Here is a 23,768-nt window from a genome sequence, read left to right as displayed (position 1 = left end):
TCGTCACTCCTTCAACCATTAGCGAAGTTTAAGGGATATTAAAATTACGAAGTGTTTTAAAAACACATAACGGAATTTCAAGTCTCATGCTAATTCATTAACATTTAGTCAGATCTTGTTTACACTAATTTAATATTATTTTGAAACATTACGTATATGTTGATTTACTCTAATAATTCTATCTTTTTTTCAGGTTAAGAGCAGAAGCAGTACCGTCACAATCTCTGGATACACAAATGGATTTTTGGTTATTAAGGAGAGCATACAAACACATCAAGATGTTTGATTTTCAGCTTGCCACAAAAGCTTTTCTTCCCACAAAGCAATTTTAAGTTTGATATTTTTTATCGGATTGACACTGACGAATATACAATATAAGACAACAGGATTAAAAAGCAGAAATTAATAATCTCTTGTGCTTAGAAAAAAAAAAGATTATAAATGTAGTTATGTACTTCCTAAAGTATTGTTAATATTAAATGTTGTTTATGTTGTTTTTGTATTGTTTTTTATATCCAGTTTCAGGTTTATCAAGTTTTGTACAAAACGTTCAAGGAGTGGATATCTCACCAAGATATTAAAAAAATTATATGTTAGTATCTGCTTCATGTTTAAAAAATCGAATGCTAATCATACAAAAACGAGTACAGAAATAAGTGAAATTCGAACAACTCTGCCAGTGATAACGAAAAGATACTTATTGAATTTTTATGACGTGAAAAATGGTAGATCAACATCGAGAATTTTGAACAGCAATGAGGACTTCTGCAAATATATTATTTATTTATAATAATCATTAGGTTAGCATTGACTTCAAATTTGAAAAGTCGATTTATGATTATTATAAAAAAATTGAAATTGTATTAACAAAAATATTCTACAAGCTACTTGAAAGGATTTTGTCATCTACATCAAACATGAAAAGAATGGCACTTATGTCAGGCAATAACAAAATGTTTCTAATTTGTCAAGTTTCTATTTTGAAATCAACTATTTTTAATGGGAAATAAGCCACAATTTTACCAAAAAAAAAAAATGATTTTATTAACGTCTCGACGCCCAAGACGGGTGTCGTCAAAATACTAAATAATACTTTATTATTATGGTATTATTTTGTATTTTGACAACGACACCCGACTTGGGCGTCGAAAAGTTAATAAAATCTTTTTTTTTTTTGGTAAAATTGTGGCTTATTTCCCATTAAAAATAGTTGATTATAAAAATGCCACAACGAAATAGCTTCAGAACAACATTCTATTTTGAAAATGGTTTATGGCTCTTGATTTGAGAATAGAAACGTGATCAAAATAAGAAGGGTGTTTCAATTACCACGTGTTGTAAGTAAATCAAATAATGTACACAGTGTCATAGAAAAACTTATGTGGATTCTTGTAGTGTTTCGTTACATTTCTACATACATGTCTCCTTCAATTCAAAATTAGGTGTATGATTATCCGTCATACGCTGTTCTAAAATCCTTCCTAAAATCCTATTTAATCTTTCCTATACATTCTTGAGGTTTGGATCATTTTTCTAATTTATCATTGGGATATTAAAATAACATTAAACTTTAATCCTAATTGAAAAATATATACCTACACGTATATATGTATATATATATATATATATATATTGATGTGATCTTGATTATTGATATGAGATAATATTCTTATATGTCACTTAATTTAATCAATGTATTAAAACTAATCCAATTAATTAACCAGATCACATATCAATATGTTTTCAATCTCAGGGCGAATTATAAATTAATTACTTACTTTCGTGGCTTCTAGTATTTCTTAATGGTTCCTAATCGGGATAGAAAAGAAAAGAGCAAAAAAAAAATACACATATGGGTTACAATTATAATCAAAAATATTTTTTATTTTATTTAAAATAAAAATCAATGCTTAATATTTGCTATTTCCTACTATTCTTAAACATAACATTTGAAAATGGGAACCTTATTTCCTTTTGTAAATCAATTGAAAGTTTTTATTAACATTTAACTATTAGGAGTTATTATTAACAACTCTATTTAAGTTTGATGAAGCTTTTCTGATATTATTGATTATGTTATTCACTTTTTTATGTGGAATTTAATACGAAAAACCCATACATTCATGTCCAAATAAATGAGACTGACCTTTTCCTGGTGAAACTGAAAATGTCCTCACACAAAACCCGTTCCTGCTATCCTTGGCTGCGATCAAACCTCGTCCTGGCTTCCAGTAATGTACTCCTTTGAAAAACTAGCTCGAATAGCTCTCGTCCCTGCTTCGGTCGTGATGCTGTGTTCTACCTTTTTCGAAACTGCTATCAGCTACCGGAACACTCTTGGCTCAAGGAGGTTCTTTTACTCTCAACCTGGCCTACTTCTCGTTCCACGATAGATACTCCACACTCACGGAACTACCGGCTTTCTCACTCTCCGTACACTACCGTCTACTACTCGACTTCACTTCTCGACAGCTCAAAACATTCTGATCTCTATTTGTCATTCATTCCCCTCTTTTCTAAATATCCCTTCCAGATTCACAAATCAAAATTCCACCACCAACTCTCATTCGCAGTATTCCTCAAAACCAATTTTTAAACTTTCTAAATATGCTTAATGGATTTCAAAGAAAATAGTTAATTCCCATTCTAAAATTACTTTCTACTAATTACAAAATTTAATGATCTATTATCTACTTTCACTAAGTCTTCTTTAGCATCGGCTAATGATTGCACCTTCCGCGAACAACGATAATGACCTATTTTCGATTTCACTTTAGTTTTATTTTAAGCGCATTGTTCCGAGTATCGTTTTAATCACTTCTTAAAATTAAATATAACAATTTGTTGTATACAGGTTGTTCTAAATTTATATGCCCGTGGTTGAGAAAATTGAAAATATTTTATATTAAATTGAATTTTGTCTATAATTATCAAATTTTAATTTTCATATCAAATAGAAATATAACAAATCCCCGCCTTGTATTCGATAAAATTTATCTGCATTTTTACATAAATTTTCTCGAGGCAAAACCAACTCCCTGTATATTTCCTTACTTTAATCTACGTCTTATATCCTAACTTACTATCTACTTCATGTAATTCTGTCTTTTATTCGTGATATTTGTATACATCGTGAATATTATAAATTCCTCGGATCTTTTCCGAGTTCCTGTGCCTCAACTCATAACTATTTATCCCATTTTCATTATTCACGATGTACGGGCCTTCGAAAACAGGCATCAACTTTGCGCAAATGCCCCCAGGAAGATTTGATACTCGTAATGCCCTCACGAGTACTTTTTCACCCTTTTGGAAAGTCACTGGTCTTCTTTTTCTATTTTGTTCCTGTCTTTGGATATATTTTTCGTTGCTTCGCCGTAATCTTCTCTGTACGGTTTCAATCACCTGTTGATATTCTTTTGGCTCTTGGTCTTCCCATGGCCTTATCGGCAGTACACCCTTCATGATGTATTCTGGGGTCTCTTTTGTTACTGTGCTCGGAATTGTATTTAGATACCTTTCTATTTCCGCCATTTTCCTGTCCCAGTGGCGATGTTGACCATCTGTTGCAATGCGAAGAAATTTCGTCACTTCCTGTATGAATCGTTCCGAAGGATTACTCTGTGGATGCCTGATGCTGACAAAATTTGTCTCTATTCCTCGTTCTCGAAGTTGTCCCTTGAAACGATCATTTCGGAAATACGTTGCATTGTCCAGTAGAATCTTTTTTGGTGTTCCTACTATGGCTATAAAATTGTCGATTTTTCTTAATATTTCCTCCCCCTTTGTGGTGCGGCAACTATATAATTTTACGTATTTTGAAAACACATCCACCATTACCAGAATATGTTTGTTCCTTTTAGTGGTCATAATTAGATCGCTTAACATATCTATTGCTACAATGTCTAGTTTGTTTCGGGCTTCAATATTTTTGGCAACATTTTCGTTTTTGAAATTCCGACTCTTATATTTTTGACATACATCGCACTTCTGGGTAATTTCCTTTGCAATGCGGTAATCCTGTCGGCTGATGTAATTTTCCCTAAAAACGAGCCAAACTTTTCTGCTACCGATATGCCCATTATCCTCATGTAATTTCTTTATTATCTTTTCGGCCAATGTCTGTGTCACTAAATATAGTTCCTTTCCGTCTATTCTCTTAAAATATATGTCATTCTCTACTTCCGCTCTTCTTTTCTCTCTTTCCTCTAGGTCTTCTTGGTTTGTCCTTATCTCATTTAACGAATATATCCCTTCTTCTTGTATTAATCTATTTAGTCCCACCTGTAGAGTAATTGTTTCCTTTTTTCCCGTGTCCTCATCCCGTGTTAGAGCGTCGGCTATTATGTTGTCTTTTCCTTTTATATATCGGAACTCAAAATCATACTCCTGTAATAATAGAATGCCTCTATGTATTCTATTATTTACTAATCTATTCTTCATGATATGTACTAAAGCTGCATGGTCTGTTTCGATTGTGAATTTTGCTCCCAATAAGTAAAACCTCAATTTGTTTACGCAATATAGTACACTGGCAAACTCCAATTCTGTAACACTATATTTTCTCTCATGTGTTTTAGTCACTCGCGATATAAAACATATCGGCACTTCTTGGTCGTTTTGTATTTGAGACAGAACTCCTGCAAATTTTTGTATGGACGCATCAGTTCGGAGTATAAAAGGTAAATTGTAAATGGGGTGGTATATTTTCGTTCCTTTTGCGAATTCTCGTTTTAATGTTTCGAAAGCTTCCTCCTGTTCTTCTTTCCAATTCCATTTTATTCCTTTTTTAAGCAACTTTATCAGAGGAATTTCCTTTTGGCTCAAATCGGGAATCGGTTTTTTAAAATAATTAATCGTGCCAAGAAAACCTCTCAATGTTTTCAAATTCGTTGGTCTTGGGTATTCATCTATGAGCTTGACTCTGTCTTCGGATAATCTTACTGTTTTGGTGTCCAATTGAAACCCCAAATAAATGACTTCTTTTTGAAAAAATTGACATTTTTCAATGTTTAATTTCAATCCCGCTGTGTCCAATTCTTGCAGAATTATTTCTATGTGTTTCAGATGACTCTGAGTATCTTGTGAAAAAATTAATAAATCATCGATATAATGAACTATGAAATCTTCGTGGCGATTCAAAATGGTATGTAGAGCTCGGACGAGTGCAGCACAAGCACTCTGCAATCCAAACGGCACTACCTTAAAACGGTAGACAATACCATCAATAGAAAAAGCGGTGTAGTTTCTACACTTTTCAGCCAACGGTATCAACCAAAAACTGTGTTTTAAGTCAATTTTCGAAAATATGTGTGACCCGGTGATTCTTCCAAAAATGGCCTCGATGTTTAGAGGTGATTCATATTGTGATACAGTGTGCTGGTTGATATTCCTGGCATCTAAACATAATCTCAATTCTCCACTGCTTTTCTTTACTATCACAATCGGGTTAATATACGGTGAATCACATCTTTCGATGATTTGATCTTCCAACATTTTATTTATTTCTTCTTTCACCTCTTGTCGATACTTGTATGGAATCGGGTAAGTCTTTGATCGAAAATTTCCCAAGTTTTTCACCTCAAATGAATGTTCGTACTTTTTAGCCACTCTGTTTTCCTCATTGATCAAATTTTCGTAGTTTCTTAACATCAACCGCAATTCTTTTTCTTTCCCTTCTCCACATATCAATTTTCTGTCTTTTTTCTCAGATTCTTCACACATGTTTACCGTGCATTCTGCATCCTCGTTTGCATATACCTCCTCTTCAAATACCACTGTTTCAATCATATTCTTTTCACTTTCATTTTTGAGCTTTATTTCTTCTTCTCCTGAGCCCGTCTCTTCTTTTGAGGAATCCCAGGTTTCCTTTGTTTCTGATACTCTCAAATTTTCTTCTTCTGGGCTCAACTCTTCTTTTGAGGAGCCACAGGTTTCATTTTCTTTTATCTTTTTCTGCCCTTTTCTCCTTTTTCTTCTTTGTCCTTGCTTCGCTGCCAAATTCATTTCCACTGTTTGTTCTTTACCTGATTCGTCCGTATTTTGTTTCTCATGTTCCTTGTCCTGTTCTTTTTCTTTTTCTTCTGTTAGTTTCATCGTATTATTTTTAAAATCTATCACTACATGTTTTTCTGCCAATTCGTCCACTCCTACTATCATGTCATGTGACATGTTTGGCATTATTACACATTGTAGTGCATACATATTCTTGCCCAGTCGTACCATTACTCGTATGCCTTCATTTATAGTTGCCAATGTCCGTTTGTTTGCGCCCACTAAATTTACCCTAGGTATTTTATAAATTAAATTTGTTAAGTTAACTTCTTCTATTAGTTTTCTGTTGACCAATGTTATTTCAGATCCAGTGTCTATCATAATTTTAATTGGTTTCTCGTTGATAAATCCATCCACAAATTTTAAATTAATTCCATTTTTCTTTTCGTTGTTTCCTGCCAATTTAATAAACTCCTTAGGGTGACAAAAGATTCCTGTTTGATTTTTGGTTTTTAGTGAGCGCCGTCGTGAAAAGACGCCGGTTGCTCATCGTTGTTTATATTTTCGTCATAATGTCTCTCTCCGTCATATTCATCTGTCTGGGTATTATTTACTTCTCTTCTATTTTCTCTTGGTCTGTCGGATCTGTTTCGGTTTTCTCGATATCCCTGTTCATTTTGTCTACCATTATTTCTGTTTTCTTGATTTGAGCGTGTGGTGTTTCTATTCTGGTATTCTCGATTTCTGTCCTCATTCCATTGCCTATTTCTTTGTTCATAATTTCCTCTTCCGTTGTCTCTATTTTCGTTTTCCCTTCTGGGATTAAAATCTCGTCTTGTATAGTCCCTCCTATTTTGATTTCTATCTCTGTAATCTTGTGTTTCTCGGGGCCTGTAATCTTCTCGCGACCTTCTTGATTTTCTTTCTCTTAGACGTGATTCTCTTATTTGTAGGAATTGGCATAAACTATCTATGTCTTTGTAATTTTGCAATGTGATATGGTCTTCCAGCGTTTCCTCGAAATGTCTTGCAATCAGTTCGACTAATTGTTCCGATGAGTAATTATATTGTAAATGTTTTGCATTATTGTAAATTTGCAAAGCATATGTCCTTTCTGATACACCCATCCTATCATTGTATTTCCCATTTTGCAATTCCTTGTTAATTTCCAATTGTTGGACTTTTCCCCAGAAATAATTCAAAAATTTTTGTTCAAATTGTTGCCAGTTGCCGAATTCTTCTTCTTTGCTATCGAACCATAGGCTTGCTTCATATTTGAGATGGTTTCTGATAGTTTCTTTTGCTGTTTCGAAATTTCCGATGTGCTGTATTTTCTTTTTCAGGCTATTTATGAACGGCACTGGGTGTAATCTTCTTACATCCCCGCCAAACCTTATCTTCACGTCATCTGTGCTATGTATAACCATTTCTCTTCTTTCTCCGACATTCTGTTGCGTCCTGTTTTCGGTGACTTGTTTTTCTATTTCTGTGATTCTTTTTTCCACTTCTTCTCTGTCTACTTGAATAGCATTTTCTAACTTATTTTCCAAATTTTCTAGTTCCTTTTTCTGCCCATTCGTTAACTCCTCCATTTTGTTTTGAATTATCATTTCTTGTTCTTTCATGTGGTCCTTCATTCTAATTTCTTGTTCTTGCATGTGATCCTTAATTTTCATTTCTTGCTGTTCTATCTCGTTTTTCATTGTTGTCAAACATCCTTTTATTTCCTTTTCATACTTTTCTATGCGTTCCTCTATTTTCTTATTGTTCTCTTCTATTGCTTGTTTTGTTTCCTTTTGATTGTCATCCATTTTTTTCTGTGTTTCATCCATTTTTTTTGATGTTTCTTCCTGATTTTTATCCATTTTTTTTTGTGATTCATCTATTGCTTGTTTTGTTTCATCCATTTTCTGTTCCATTCTTTGTGACTGGAGTTGCATCATTTGTAATAATTTATCTATTCCTGATAATTCTTGCTGTTCTGATGCCATGATTGTCGTGTCTAAAATATCTTCTTGGTCTGAAGTATTCTCTTGATTTGAATGTTCTTTTTGTTTTTTGTTGTCTTTGCTTTGGCTTCTTGTCACAGACATTTGTTTTCAAGAAGTACTGTCCCCGCCAAATATGAAATTTTACTAGTATGTTACCAAGACGACTTTTTCTCACCCAAATATTATAAATTGTCAATAAATATATGAAATGTAAATATCGTAAAAATAAAATATTAAATCAGTTATGTAAAATTTGTACCTAAAGAGATCTAAAATTTTATGTTATCAAATGTAAGTATCTCACTTTTTACCACAGGCATATAAATTTTCAAATACCGGCTTTACTCTTTCTATCCTTCAAATTTGCCACTAGAAATACTTTACAATGCCCCACGTTGGGCGCCAGTTGATGTGATCTTGATTATTGATATGAGATAATATTCTTATATGTCACTTAATTTAATCAATGTATTAAAACTAATCCAATTAATTAACCAGATCACATATCAATATGTTTTCAATCTCAGGGCGAATTATAAATTAATTACTTACTTTCGTGGCTTCTAGTATTTCTTAATGGTTCCTAATCGGGATAGAAAAGAAAAGAGCAAAAAAAAAATACACATATGGGTTACAATTATAATCAAAAATATTTTTTATTTTATTTAAAATAAAAATCAATGCTTAATATTTGCTATTTCCTACTATTCTTAAACATAACATTTGAAAATGGGAACCTTATTTCCTTTTGTAAATCAATTGAAAGTTTTTATTAACATTTAACTATTAGGAGTTATTATTAACAACTCTATTTAAGTTTGATGAAGCTTTTCTGATATTATTGATTATGTTATTCACTTTTTTATGTGGAATTTAATACGAAAAACCCATACATTCATGTCCAAATAAATGAGACTGACCTTTTCCTGGTGAAACTGAAAATGTCCTCACACAAAACCCGTTCCTGCTATCCTTGGCTGCGATCAAACCTCGTCCTGGCTTCCAGTAATGTACTCCTTTGAAAAACTAGCTCGAATAGCTCTCGTCCCTGCTTCGGTCGTGATGCTGTGTTCTACCTTTTTCGAAACTGCTATCAGCTACCGGAACACTCTTGGCTCAAGGAGGTTCTTTTACTCTCAACCTGGCCTACTTCTCGTTCCACGATAGATACTCCACACTCACGGAACTACCGGCTTTCTCACTCTCCGTACACTACCGTCTACTACTCGACTTCACTTCTCGACAGCTCAAAACATTCTGATCTCTATTTGTCATTCATTCCCCTCTTTTCTAAATATCCCTTCCAGATTCACAAATCAAAATTCCACCACCAACTCTCATTCGCAGTATTCCTCAAAACCAATTTTTAAACTTTCTAAATATGCTTAATGGATTTCAAAGAAAATAGTTAATTCCCATTCTAAAATTACTTTCTACTAATTACAAAATTTAATGATCTATTATCTACTTTCACTAAGTCTTCTTTAGCATCGGCTAATGATTGCACCTTCCGCGAACAACGATAATGACCTATTTTCGATTTCACTTTAGTTTTATTTTAAGCGCATTGTTCCGAGTATCGTTTTAATCACTTCTTAAAATTAAATATAACAATTTGTTGTATACAGGTTGTTCTAAATTTATATGCCCGTGGTTGAGAAAATTGAAAATATTTTATATTAAATTGAATTTTGTCTATAATTATCAAATTTTAATTTTCATATCAAATAGAAATATAACAATATATATATATATATATATATATATATATATATATATATATATATATATATATATATATACAAAAAAATGTGGTGAGCGACTTAGACAGTCCCTTGCAAACCAGCTTTTGGACTGACTAGAGAGCTGCAGAAGAGTTTGCTATGGAACTCTGAGGACTACATTGTCTTGTGACTGGCTGAGTGACACCTAGTCTATGCCATTAAAAATATGTCTGAAGTAGATTATTATAATAATTATGTTAGTATTGGCTTCAAATTTGAAAAGTCAATTTATGATTTATACAAGGGCCTTAACTGACTTGACAACATAGGTACAAATTGACTATAAAAATTTATTAGACCCAAATATGAACGTAACTGTCAAATTTCTGGGTTCTGGTGCATCTACAATGGCCCTTAACTTTTCTTTAGTAGGATGTATACCATCTTTATCTATTAAATGTCGTAAATACTCAACCTGGTTTTCAAAAAATCTACTTGTCTACATTTAGGTCCGGTACTTTATGTCTCGATTAACAGCCCGTTAGTTAACGGAGGTTTAATCGGGACCTCTTTAGGGTCTCTTGCGTTGTAATAAATGCAATTATAATTATTATACTTATTTATAATTATAATAATACTTGTAATTGCATTTATTACAACGCAAGAGACCCTAAAGAGGTCCCGATTAAACCTCAGTTAACTAACGGGCTGTTAATCGAGACATAAAGTACCGGGCCTTAGTTTTACATTAAACTCAGATAACAGGTCTAACAGATTTTTTTTATCACGTAAGATGTTTTAGCAAATTAAAAAATAAAAAACACTAAATGTGCTTATAAATACTTTCCATTAAAAGAAAATCTTTTCCTTTTTATAAAAAAACTGCGTTTGGTAGAAATTTTTCTATAAATTTTGTCAGGATTATCCCGTTGTAGCATCCAACAGTAGTCTGCCATCATGGATACCCTCCATTTACCCTGATAACGTCTTTCCATCTGCTTAATGTCTTGGTGGAAACGTTCCCCTTGCTCTTCGCTAACAGCTCCAAGATTTCCTGGAAATTGGTCTAGATGAGCGAATAAAAAATGTACTTTTAAACTCATATTGCATCCTAGAATACGAAAATTTTGTAGCATTTGTGTGACAATGTTCTCATAGTCTGGAACTTTCTTATTTCCCAAGAACTTTTCGATAACTTCTTTAAATGAAGTCCACGCTTTCTTTTCGATAAACGAATTTTGAAAGTTTTCGTCTCTGCATAAAAATCTAATGTCGGGACCAACAAAAACTCCTTTTAATTTTGCATCGGACAACTTGGGAAATTTTGAACAATCATCATCATCATCATAATCGATGATCCTCTTATACCGTAAGGTGTCGAGGTGTCTTATTTACTCGTTATTCTCTGCAAACTTACGCCACTTTTCCCCAAGCTAATTCTTTGTCTTCCTTCCACGATTTTCCTCTATTCTGCAATATTTCCATCACACTTGTATTCCACGTTTTCCTTGGTCGGCCTCTCCTGTTTTTCCCTATCGGCCTCGCTTCCCATGTCATTTTAACCTGTCTGCCGTCGTTCATTCTAAATAAGTGCCCAGTCCATTTTAATTTCTTTTCATGAATTTTTTCCTTCAATGATTTTACTTTTAATTCTCTTCTAATATATTCGCTACGTCTTTTATCGATTCTCCTAGCTCCTACGACTTTTCTTAAATACCTCATTTCCGCTGCTTGCAATCTCTTTTCTTGTTTGTCCTTCAATACCCAATTCTCTGCTACATATGTAGTGATAGGTACGTAAATTGTTTTGAATATTATCATTTTGGTTTTCCTAGTTATTTCTTTTTTATTTAAGAAGTTTTTATACAGCGAATGATATGTTCTTGTGGCTGCTTTTATCCTATTTCCAATTTCGTCTTCTTGTGTCCCCTTCTTATTTAAAATTATTCCAAGGTATTTAAATGTATTTACTTGTTCAATTTTCTTGCCTTGGATTTCAATATTGAAGTTAACATCTTTCTTGGATATTGTCATTACTAAGTGCCCAGTCCATTTTAATTTCTTTTCATGAATTTTTTCCTTCAATGATTTTACTTTTAATTCTCTTCTAATATATTCGCTACGTCTTTTATCTATTCTCCTAGCTCCTACGACTTTTCTTAAATACCTCATTTCCGCTGCTTGCAATCTCTTTTCTTGTTTGTCGTTCAATACCCAATTCTCTGCTACATATCGTCGCCTCAAAGCGACAGTAGGATATGTACATATCCTACTGTTGCACTAGTGCACCGTATATGCGTATATACCATACACATCGCATCGGTCCCATATGACTAACTGGTTGATCGGTGCACTAGTGCAACCGTAGGATATGCACATATCCTACTGTTGCTTTGAGGCGACGATATGTGGTGATAGGTACGTAATTGTAATTGTTTTGAATATTATCATTTTGGTTTTCCTAGTTATTTCTTTTTTATTTAAGCAGTTTTTATACAGCGAATGATATGTTCTTGTGGCTTCTTTTATCCTATTTCCAATTTCGTCTTCTTGTGTCCCCTTCTTATTTAAAATTATTCCAAGGTATTTAAATGTATTTAATTGTTCAATTTTTTTGCCTTGGATTTCAATATTGAAGTTAACATCTTTCTTGGATATTGCCATTACTTTTGTTTTTTCCATATTAATTAATAGATTGTAATAAACAATATTTTAAATCTAAGACTTTTCGTTAATAAACTTGCTTTCTGGCTGCATCCCGTATCTCCGGATTTTACAATATATAATCACAAGAGACGACGAAAGTAGGAGAAAGCAAATAGAGGACGCTTAGGCCACGCATTTACCTTCCCTTCGTCAAGGAAAAGGACCGAAAGACAGTTTCTAAATACTCAAACTGAGTAAAAATGAAAAAGATAAAAAGATCAAGGCAGGTTTGGTTTATATTTGATTCAGAGTTGGACTACCATCTCCATATAACTATTTCAGCATCCTTATGCCTCGTCAGTGAAGCTCAGAAGTCTCAACTCTGAAGGAAATACAAACAATTCTGCCAATTTAAGGCAAACCATCGCAATGCAATGAACCCACCTCTGAGACGCAATTTAGCGACATCTCAATATCAAATATAAACAAAACCTGCCTTGATCTTTTTTATCTTTTTCATTTTTACTCAGTTTGAGTATTTAGAAACTGTCTTTCGGTCCTTTTCCTTGACGAAGGGAAGGTAAATGCGTGGCCTAAGCGTCCTCTATTTGCTTTCTCCTACTTTCGTCGTCTCTTGTGATTATATATTGTAAAATCCGGAGATACGGGATGCAGCCAGAAAGCAGTTTATTAACGAAAAGTCTTAGATTTAAAATATTATTATATTTTTATTTCAATTATTCTAATTGTTTAAAAGGTAGTAAACTTTGCATATGGGGCTTTTCGTTGTTTTCCTCGTAATACGAGAGATGTCGCTAAATTGCGTCTCAGAGGTGGTGTAACAAAAGATAAAGAAAACTTCTGTTGGAGTGACAGTAAAAAGAAAGGTATACTCCAACAGAAGTTTTCTCCCCACGTTGGGCGCCAATGTAACAATAAGAAGAAAACTTCTGTTGGAGTGAAAGTAAAAAGAAAGATATACTCCAACAGAAGTAAGGAAAAAAAAGAAAAGACTAGGTAACTAAATAGTTGGGGCTCTTATGAAAATAAAAATGAAGAGAGAGTGGGGTGTGTAAAGAAAAGGGTGAAGTGGCTTCTACGTTGAGAAGCCGCAGTAGGAAAAATACTACTTGCAGTAGTACTGAAGAAAGGGGAATAAAAAGGGGTATAAGTAGAAGTGGGAAGAGACAGAGGCAAACTGAATAGAGTTGGCTAGCAAGATATGCAAGAGAACAACTTGACACTCAAGGATGGATACGGCTCGTTTGCATGCCTGTCGAAGAACAGTAGCTCTAAGTGGATAGTAATGAGGACTAAAAGGTGAACTAATAAAATAAGAATAATGTACTGAAGAGGAATGAAGATGAATAATTTCTAAAGACGAACAAAATTAATAAAACTAACAAATCATGGGAGACATGAAAATGATCTTTGATCATTCTCCCAGGTATCTTATACTGCTGTCAAATATTAAATATACAGGAAGAATATATTAACATTTATTGTGAAAAAAAAATAAATCTACGGTTGGATATAACAGATCCTTTTTATAACTCGTAGTTTACAATAATGACTCAACAAGTGAAACCAAACTCTATTCTGAGGGAATAGAGCCCAGAAGTTTATATGAATTTAATTTAAAGTTAAATAATGTGAATGGTTGAAATTTTGACTAATAGTTGAAGTTAATTTGAAGAATTTAATTTAAAGTAGACTAAAATAATGAAATATGTTTAAATTGTTATATAGAAAGGGAAACCAGCATAAAAATAATCAAAATAAGAGTACCAACAACTTTTGTAGGGGAAAATATCTGAGCTCAGAGATCTTTACCTTAGGGATTATGCAGTATGGGGAACGCTATCAATTAAATATTATGTTCAAAAAAAAAATACTATAAAAATATGAAGCAGGGAAAATTTGTGTGCAATTAAACTATAAAAAAAAATATCCTGAATATCACAAAAAACAGTCTGTCTTTACTAAAAACGCATCAAATGTCCCCAAACAAACCCCTTTTACACAATCTTCTAGCTGATGTAATGAGCACCCAGTGGTGCTAACTTTCGCTTGCAGCGGTCCTACTGGAGGTACAGGAAGGCTGGTGGAAACAGCTGGAGGTACTTAAAAGGAAAAATAACTGGAAATGATCCAGGCTGGTTGTCCCGTGATCGTTGCTCGAGGAGTGGTCTGTCCCTGGTGGTGTTAGGTGTTTTTTTTAAGATTTCATAGTAGGTGCTAAAAAACACAGTATGGTGTTACTACCAATCTACCAATGTCAAAAAAATAAGCAAGAAATACGAGGAGGTGTTTTTATTCCTATGGGAATAAGAAGAAATTAAGTCCAAAAACTTGAATGACTAGACAGTTCGACTCTTTATCAAGTTGTTATCGGATGACCTTGGTCAAATAACACATGTAATTTTCGATTTGAATACAAGATATAATTACTGTGAAATAATATTTCATTAATATACAGGTATACAGACATATTATATTAGGCTGAAATAGTATGACTATGCAATGGATACTTATTTGATCATCTTTCAAAAGATAGGAGATCTGAACTTGAAAGGAGTATAAAAAAAATTAATTTAAATGAGCTCTATTTTCTAAGTAAAAGCAAAATCCGCAAAGAATATACAATTTTCTCAAGATGAGTTTGATCGAACCATGAAAATAGCCTACATGAAATTTAATTAGCAAATTAGTCGAGGACATTCAACATGGCTGAATAAAATTAATAATTGTTTTTTTTATTTACCGGGGTGGAACTCCATTATGCGGTACAATTCTTCAAATTCACTGTTCACTGATCCTGGATGACTACAATATAACTATTTAATAACTTTGGAACTTAGAATTATAGGTAAATCTTATTTCAACAACCCCGCACGATCTACCCAAAACCACTCCTCAAAGCACAATGGCGTGTTCAGTTCAACGGCCCAAGAACCTCGTTGCAATTCTCAAAATCCCTAGCTGTCAAAGTGGGGAAACCAATGTTGCCAAGTTTAAATGTGACGTCAGCAAGCATTTCAAAATTCTGTGATGGGTTTTAGTTGTATTTTAATAAACATTGAAAGAAAATAATTCTGAAAATAATTAAATAATATTTTCGATAATTAAATAATATCTTCCCATCAATAATTGATTCTATAAGGGGCGGAACGTCACATTCCCTTTCGACCACGAGAAAAAAAATTTATTTAAAATTTTTTTTTTTTTAATGTTAAACTAGAGTAGTAGTGCTTAGTGTATCATTCCCCGTTGATTCGCAAGATTACAAATAATCACAACTAATAATCAAGGGAAAGTAGGATGGTCACTGCAGCAAATAACAGAAATTGCAAAATGTGACCCGAAGTCCTAGTAAAAGTGACTGTTTTTTTTCTTAAAAGCCAAACAACCTAAAGATGAGACATAATTTATAATGACAAATAAGTGTCGAAGTGGCAGCAAATCCAAAGTTGAACTATCCATGGACATCAGATTTATAAGGGGTATATCCAAGGACGAACAACCAGGCAAAGGTGGGAGCCAATTCATACCATAACGCAAGTAAATATACTAAAGTCACCAATGAAATCAATAACTATAATAAGTGAAGAATCGAACACTCAATCCTAAATTGAACTAGCAATGGACACCAGATTTGTAATAGCATATCCAGAGAAGAACAATCAGGAATATTTATGGAACAATTTTCACCAATACCAAATAATATAAATAGTGAACATACCAAAGGAATGCAAACACATTAACCAAAATAAATGTGGAATCAGACACTCAATCCAAAGTCGGACTATCAATGGACAAAAGATTCACAAAAGCATATCCAATGAAGAACGACCAGGAAGATTTATGGACCAATTCACATCAATACTAAATCATATAAATAAATAAGTGAAGAATCGGACACTTCATCCAAAATCGGACTATCCATGGACACCAGATTCACAAAAGCATATCCAACGAAGAACGATCAGGAAGATTTATGGACCAATTCTCACTAATACTAAGTAAATAAACTAAATTAGCTCTACATCTACCCTCATCCGGTAATGTCAGCCTATCTGAACTAAATAATAGCACTAAAGGATGAACTTATAAGTTCTATGACTCCATGATAGAAAAAAAATATGACGAGAACGAGCTACCAATTTTGAATAAAACTGCAGATTCATGCATTCTCGCATACATAGAATTATCCAGGAAATACTCCTGAATCTAAGCAACGACTGATGCCCAAGGTAAGAAGTGGTGATATACAAAAAAAAATCAATCATTTGTCCAAGCAGGTTAATTACTAACATTCATGACTCTAAGTATCGGGAGAGTCCAAGCATCAATATACTATTAACCAAGAGACATAAAATAAACAAACTCATGTGGAAGTATACCTGGAATATTTGGACTAATTACACAAGAGTGGTTAGGACATGCTGCAGACATTCCCTGACCAGAAATATTATGATAGATAAACATCTGTCTACTCTTCAATGAAAGACATAGATTGCGAAATCGGATAGCAATGGCGCCTTGCTGAACTTCGAACCCACGTATTCACCTACTTGGAGCATCAACAGACTAGTGTCTAAGAAGAAATATGAAAGACTCAAGAATTCATAATATATACCTCTAAATTCCAACTAATTCCAGAATTATACTGTGGAGAAAAGAAAGGATCTGAATTATTATAATATACTTAAGATATCAGTGACAAATGTCAATAGAGTAACCCAATAACAAATTCACGACCACATCTTTCCAATATGGCAAGTCCAATAACATGATATAAAAGGATATATATATATATATATATATATATATATGATACATGTATCCATGTGACTTCCAAAGTAGATTCTCGTAATACGTTGTTACTTCATATATACCGTTATGACTTCCGATTTCGGAAGTCACAACGTTTTGCCTATATTTTTACGAATTTGGCTACTAGATGGTATCAGAAGGCTTATATTAAAAATTTCGCTGGAAGTCATATCGTATCTAACATACTCATAAGATCAGATTTTAGTTCGACGGTATATCACCAGCGCTAGTGTCCCTCCCGTGCTACTATACAGGTTATGTACACAACGCGTAGCGTCTTCCGTATACCACACCGCTCGGTGTGACTTCCGTTTTTTGGCAACCCTGTGTAACGGTTTCCAGACATTTATCTGTTGTAGATTCGCGGTCCTAATCGTACTTAGTGTTTTGTGTGCCTTTTGTTTTTAAACATGAATAATAGCAGATCTGCTTTACTTTTAAAGTACTTAGTAAAGCAGATCTGCTTTACTAAGTACAATAAGTGATTATATATCTCTATAATTATATATTTTCTGTACTTATTTCAATCTATAATATTTACTTACCTATTTACTTATATAAATTCATTTTTCTCGTGTTTTTGTTTACTTCCTTTTTTACAATGAACTTCTAATTTAATCTACACTCACCGGCACGAAAAACGGGCACCCTAAAAAAATGGGTAATTTTTGATGTCTCGTATCTCCCAAACCTTTGGTCCGATTTAAGTAATGTTTTTAATATGTTATAGCCTTATTATTTAACAATATAGCTATGATAACATTGTTGATAGACAGGTAAATTTTCATTGTATACCGGGTGTACCAATCAAACTGGGTTTTTTTCTCAATTTTCACAACACCCTGTGGAATATTCTAGCCTTTATAAAATATTTAAATTAAAGCCTAACTATAGCTCCAGGTTTTATTAACATTCTGTTTTTTTATTCATTCGCTTACGTTGGATAATAAAAAAGTTAAGGACTTTAACAACTAGCCATGTTCTTTATCGATACAGGTGTTTCTAAATATAAGTGCGACAAATTTTAAGGGGTAATTTCTGCATGAAAAAATAATGATCGTGTGGCAAAATAATTTTATATTTGCAAGCATTTGCGGACTTAGCTTTATCAAGTAAACGATCATTATTTTTTCATGCAGAATTACCCCTTAAAGTTTGTCGCACTTATTTAGAAACACCATGTATTGATAAAGAACATGTTTAATTGTTAAAGTCCCTAACTTTTTTATTATCCAACATAAGCGAATGAATAACAAACAGAACATTAAGAAAACCTGGGGCTATAGTTGGGTTTTAATTTCAATATTGTATAAAGGCTAGAATATTCCACAGAGTGTTGTGAAAATTGAAAAAAAAACCAGTTTGATTGGTACGCCCAGTATACAATGATAATTTACCTGTCTAGAAACAATATTATTACAGCGATATAGTTAAAGAATAAGGCTATAACATATTAAAGAAATACTTAAATCGGAGAATAGGTTTAGGAGATACGAGCCATCAAAAATGACCCATTTTTTGGGGTGCCCGTTTTTCGTGCCGGTGAATGTATCTATTAAATAATCTAAATTATTTTTAAAAATCTTATTAAAAGCTTAAATACAAGAAATGTAGGTAAATGTTCTCATTTAACGAAATTTCCGAAAATTGTGTATTTTTTTTACCCAAGTAGGCTGAAAAATCGATTTTATAGTTATTGTTATTTCGAAAGTAATAAAACGTGTAAAAATTACAAAAAAATTGAATGTACAATTACAATTGAATGGAATTAAATACACGATAAAATGAATCAAGAGCGATAAAAAGTTTAAAGTAATAAATTCTAGTAATAATATAAAATGCAGTAAACTCTCTCTTAAGGGGGTAGGCGCAAAATCTCTGTCCAATGCTATTTTAATACATTTATTTTTTTCGAATCCTGAGAAAACTAATAAATATTTTTTAAAACATACACCCAGAATGAAAGATAACATTATTACGGGGGACCGAAAGTCCCTTAGAATAAAAAAAAGTTTCTTTTGAATGAAATATTCGAAATTAAAAATCACACTAACTTTTCTCTTGTTTTTTCATCCCATTATCTTTATTAAAATAAACATATATTAGGTATATAAGTTATTAAAATAAACATTATATAAGTTTTCAGGGACTTTCTGCCCTCGGTAATAATGTAAGCTTCCATTCTGCGTTTAAATTTTTCAAAAATACTTATTAGTTTTCTCAGAATTCGAAAAAAAATAATGCATTTAATTAGCACTGGACTAAGATTTTGCGCCTATCCCCAACGAGCACCTCCTCTATACGGACGGTATTTAAAACAAAATTAATTTGCCGATATATTGAGCCTGTACTCTTCCGGACAATCCCTTAAAATGATGTGTATTCTTTTTCTCATGATCATCTTTCAGTGCGTCACAGTTTTTCGATTTCTCTCTAACGCATTAAATTGTATGTGACAGAAAAAAAGGCACGTCTGTGAATACTTTGGCAATTATTCTAGTTCGGTGATTATTCTAGTTGTCGATAGATGGCGCCATAATCAAAAAAGAATTATTTATTAAATAAAATAATAATATTATCAATATAATCTGTATAATTTATAAGACTATACAAATGAAAGAAAATATCATTTTATAAATGCAATAGACACAATTGATTTGGTTTTATTCCAAATTGAAAATAAAATTTGACAACTGTCAGATTTAACTAAAATGTCACGTTAGAATAAATGTCATAAATGTGTATTATCACGGACTTACCTTTTTTTCTATAATTTGTGACGCACTGAAAAATGTTCATGAAAAGGAGAATACCTAAATGAAAAAAAAATACATAGATATTTTTTCCAAATATTTTAGAATACAAAACTACAATATTTATATTTTATTATTTCAAATTAACACAGAGATGACAACGAGTGATATTTAATAACTCTTTACCTTATCAGCAGTAGGTAATAAAAATCTGGTTCTAGTGTGGGATCCGTCATTAAAATATTTTGTGTGTCGGTCATTAAAAGAAATGTGACACCATAACGCCTTGCTCTAATAATACTTTAACATTGATATTATGTTGTGACTAAAAATGTTAACGGAATGTCTGCTTGGCAAAAGAAAACATCGGCACAATATCAATTTTCTTCTTTGATATGTTACCTATGTGTATGCCAAATTTCATGTCAATCTTAAGTGGTTTTTTAAAATTTATGGGTTTTGCAATATTTTACCGTCAGCGAACGGACTAATAGAAGAGGATCCGATATAAGGCCGATCTGCATCGATCTATTTAATGGATAACAATAATTATTGGATATGTAATTTAGTATGTTAACAATTATAAAAAACAAGGGGTGCATGATCTAATTTTCTTCTGACTATAATCAATTAATAATTAATAAATTACTTTTATCTACTCTATGTCATATTATAATTGATACATTTTTAGTTTGTGAAAACTGTCATTATAGATAGCAGTGCTTTAAAGTAAGCATGAAGTAACAATGTATTTTAAATGGGATTTACTTTTTCTCACTGTTTTTGACACACTTTCATATAATTAAATATTCTTTCTTAACTTTCGCGTTTCATGGTGATGACATCTTCTTTTTCTTCAAGTGCCATCTCCGCGAAGGAGGTCGGCAATCATCATAGCTATTCGGACCTTGGAGACGGCTGCTCTGAAAAGTTCGTTTGATGTACATCCGTACCATTCTCTCAGGTTGCGCAACCACGATATTCTGCGTCTCCCTATGCTTCTTTTTCCTTGAATCTTTCCCTGCATAATGAGTTGGAGCAAGTTGTATCTCTCTCCACGTGTAATATGTCCGAGATATTCCAATTTTCTGGTTTTAATTGTATTTAAGACTTCCATTTCTTTATTCACCTTTCTCAGAACCTCTTTGTTTGTGACGTGTTCTGTCCATGATATTTTTAGAATTCTTCTATATACCCACATCTCGAATGATTCCAGTTTTTTCATTGATGCCGCATTCAAGGTCCAAGCTTCCATTCCGTAAAACAGAGTCGAGAAAACGTAGCACCTAGCCAACCTTATTCTTAGCTCTAACCTTAGATCTCTTGTGCAGAGCACAAGAGAGGTGATGACATAATGAGCAATAAATTACAAAAAAAAATTTGACAGTTTTGTGGTTTGAAAGAAATTAGAATTTTTATATGTCACAGTTCTAAGAATTGTAGAATAGAAATGAATTCCAGTGACGAAGAGTAACCGTATTTTTATTTGTTTATCGTAGATAAAATATTGTATGAAATTGTGCGTGAAGTACTTTTTGCGAACTTACGCGATGTATAGCACTCACTCCGTTTCATAAATAACTATTTTCATATATTAAAAAAAAAATGTTTCGACCCGGGTAGATATTATTCCAGATTTTCTGATTTGGGCACAGAGTTGGATTGTTGGGGCATATATGGAGAGCAGGTAGCGCAACAACTATAAACTCAATTTTACAATGGAGACCAGGAGTTAGAAGGAGACGCGGAGGAACTAGAATAAATGGTTACAGGAATTAAAGGAAGATTTATATAGGGCAGGAATTAGAGACTAGCAGAAAAACAAAAGAGGATAGAAAGAAATGGAGAAGCATAGTCAATAGTATCGAGTAGCAGATTGGGAAAAATCTGCTCGAAAAAGATGGATCTAGATAGCTTTTTAGCGGGTAATCCCCACCTGGAGGGTTTAGCCATTTAATTTTTTATTACATATTATTATTGGTACATCAAAAATTAAAAGGACGGTGCCTGTAATAAAATCTAAAATATTAAAATTTTCTATAAGTTCAAATTTATTTATTAACATTTTTGATATAATTTTCGTAAATAAATGACTTACTATTAACACTTTTTTAATTAATTCCAATAAATCCATTTTACAGCAATAATAATATATTAGTATTTTTGTAAAATAAATATCAATCATATTATCATAAATAACACAGGTTTACAAAAAAAACTAAATTTCGGACAATTTGACGAAACCATATGACAAGGGGGTTTTTGGAGTGGCTGATCACAAATCCGGGGTCTGCTCACCTCTATCGCGTCAGGTAAAGGTCATTTCAAGGTCAAATCAAGATAAATCGACAGTCGCTCTGAAAAAGTATATTAGGGGGTTCTTGGGGTCGCTGAAGATGAATCCGGAGTCCGCTGACCTCTATCTCGTCTAGTTCAACGTCATTTTAAGGTCAAATCAACATAAATTGACACAATTGCTCTGAAAGTATAGGGAGTTATGCGGTCGCTGATCATGAAAACTGCGGTCCGTTGAGCTCTACTACGTCATGTAAAGGTCATCTCAAGTTCAAATCAGGAGGAGTTAACAAAATTGATTTGACCTTAAATGGCCTTTACCTGACGTGGTTGAGCTCAACGGGCCCCAGTTTTGTGATCAGGGACCCCAAAAACACCCTAATATACTTTTTCACAGCGATTGTGTTGATTTATCTTGATTTGACCTCGAAATGACCTTCAGCTAGACGTGATAGAGGTCAGTGGATCCTGGATTCGTTATAAGCGACCCCAAAACCCTCCTAATATACTTTTTCAGAGCGACTGTCGATTTATCTTGGTTTGTCCTTGAAATAACCTTTACCTGACGTGATAGAGGTTAGCGAACCCCGGATTCGTAACCAGCGACCCCAAAAACCCCCCTAGTCATATGGTTTCGTCAAATAGTCCGAAATGTATTTTTTTGTAAACCTGTATAATCAAAAGAATATCAATATTTTAATTTAAATAGACAACTTTAAAACACAGACAACTGTATTCACAGTAAAAGTTTCAAAAGATCACACATTACGCTCAAAATAGGAGGTAAATCTAGCAGACGAGTCGTTGTGACTTCCAAAATATGACAACACCGCTGGAAGTGACAACGCGCCTTGAACTACCCTATATATGGAAGCCATAACGTATGCTGTACGCTTCGGTATATACGTATATATATACAAAATTTATTTTGGTAAATCCTTTCCCCTCAATAGGTAGACCCATTTTATAAGCCCCCCTTTTACCAAATACACAATTTTAAAAAAATAATTCCTAGTAGAAAAGGTGGAAGTCGGACAGCCTCTTCTGTATACCGGAAGTCACAACTTAACGTGCATCAATATATATATATATATATATATATATATATATATTGTTAAGATATGTAAAATTTGAATTAATATGGTTTCGATCTTAATATTTTAGAAAAGTTAAAACATATAATAAAAATATACCAAAATTCATTTCGAAGAAATGAAAGTCAATTATCTTTGGATGGCCGTAGGTAAACAAAATTTAAATAGGGATTAAGTATTTTCTTTGTACAGTTAGTATGATAAGGAAGTGGTTATGTGTTTGGACAATGAGACCGGGTTAGGGAACAATTGTATTTAGAAATTTAAATGAATGTAATCTCCTTAAAAACCGATTGGCATGTAATTAGTTTTAGGAAATTTCTAATGGTAGGAAAAGTTGGTGTTGAATCGGACATTGACAATTTTGAATTTAATTCGTTGGAATCGTTGTCAGTGGACTTTCATAATTTTTTACATAATTTAATTTTACGGTAG

Source organism: Diabrotica virgifera, chromosome 9, assembly GCF_917563875.1.
Source record: "Diabrotica virgifera virgifera chromosome 9, PGI_DIABVI_V3a".
In the NCBI taxonomy this organism is placed as follows: Eukaryota; Metazoa; Arthropoda; class Insecta; order Coleoptera; family Chrysomelidae; genus Diabrotica; species Diabrotica virgifera.
Note: the sequence above shows the minus strand (reverse complement) of the source record.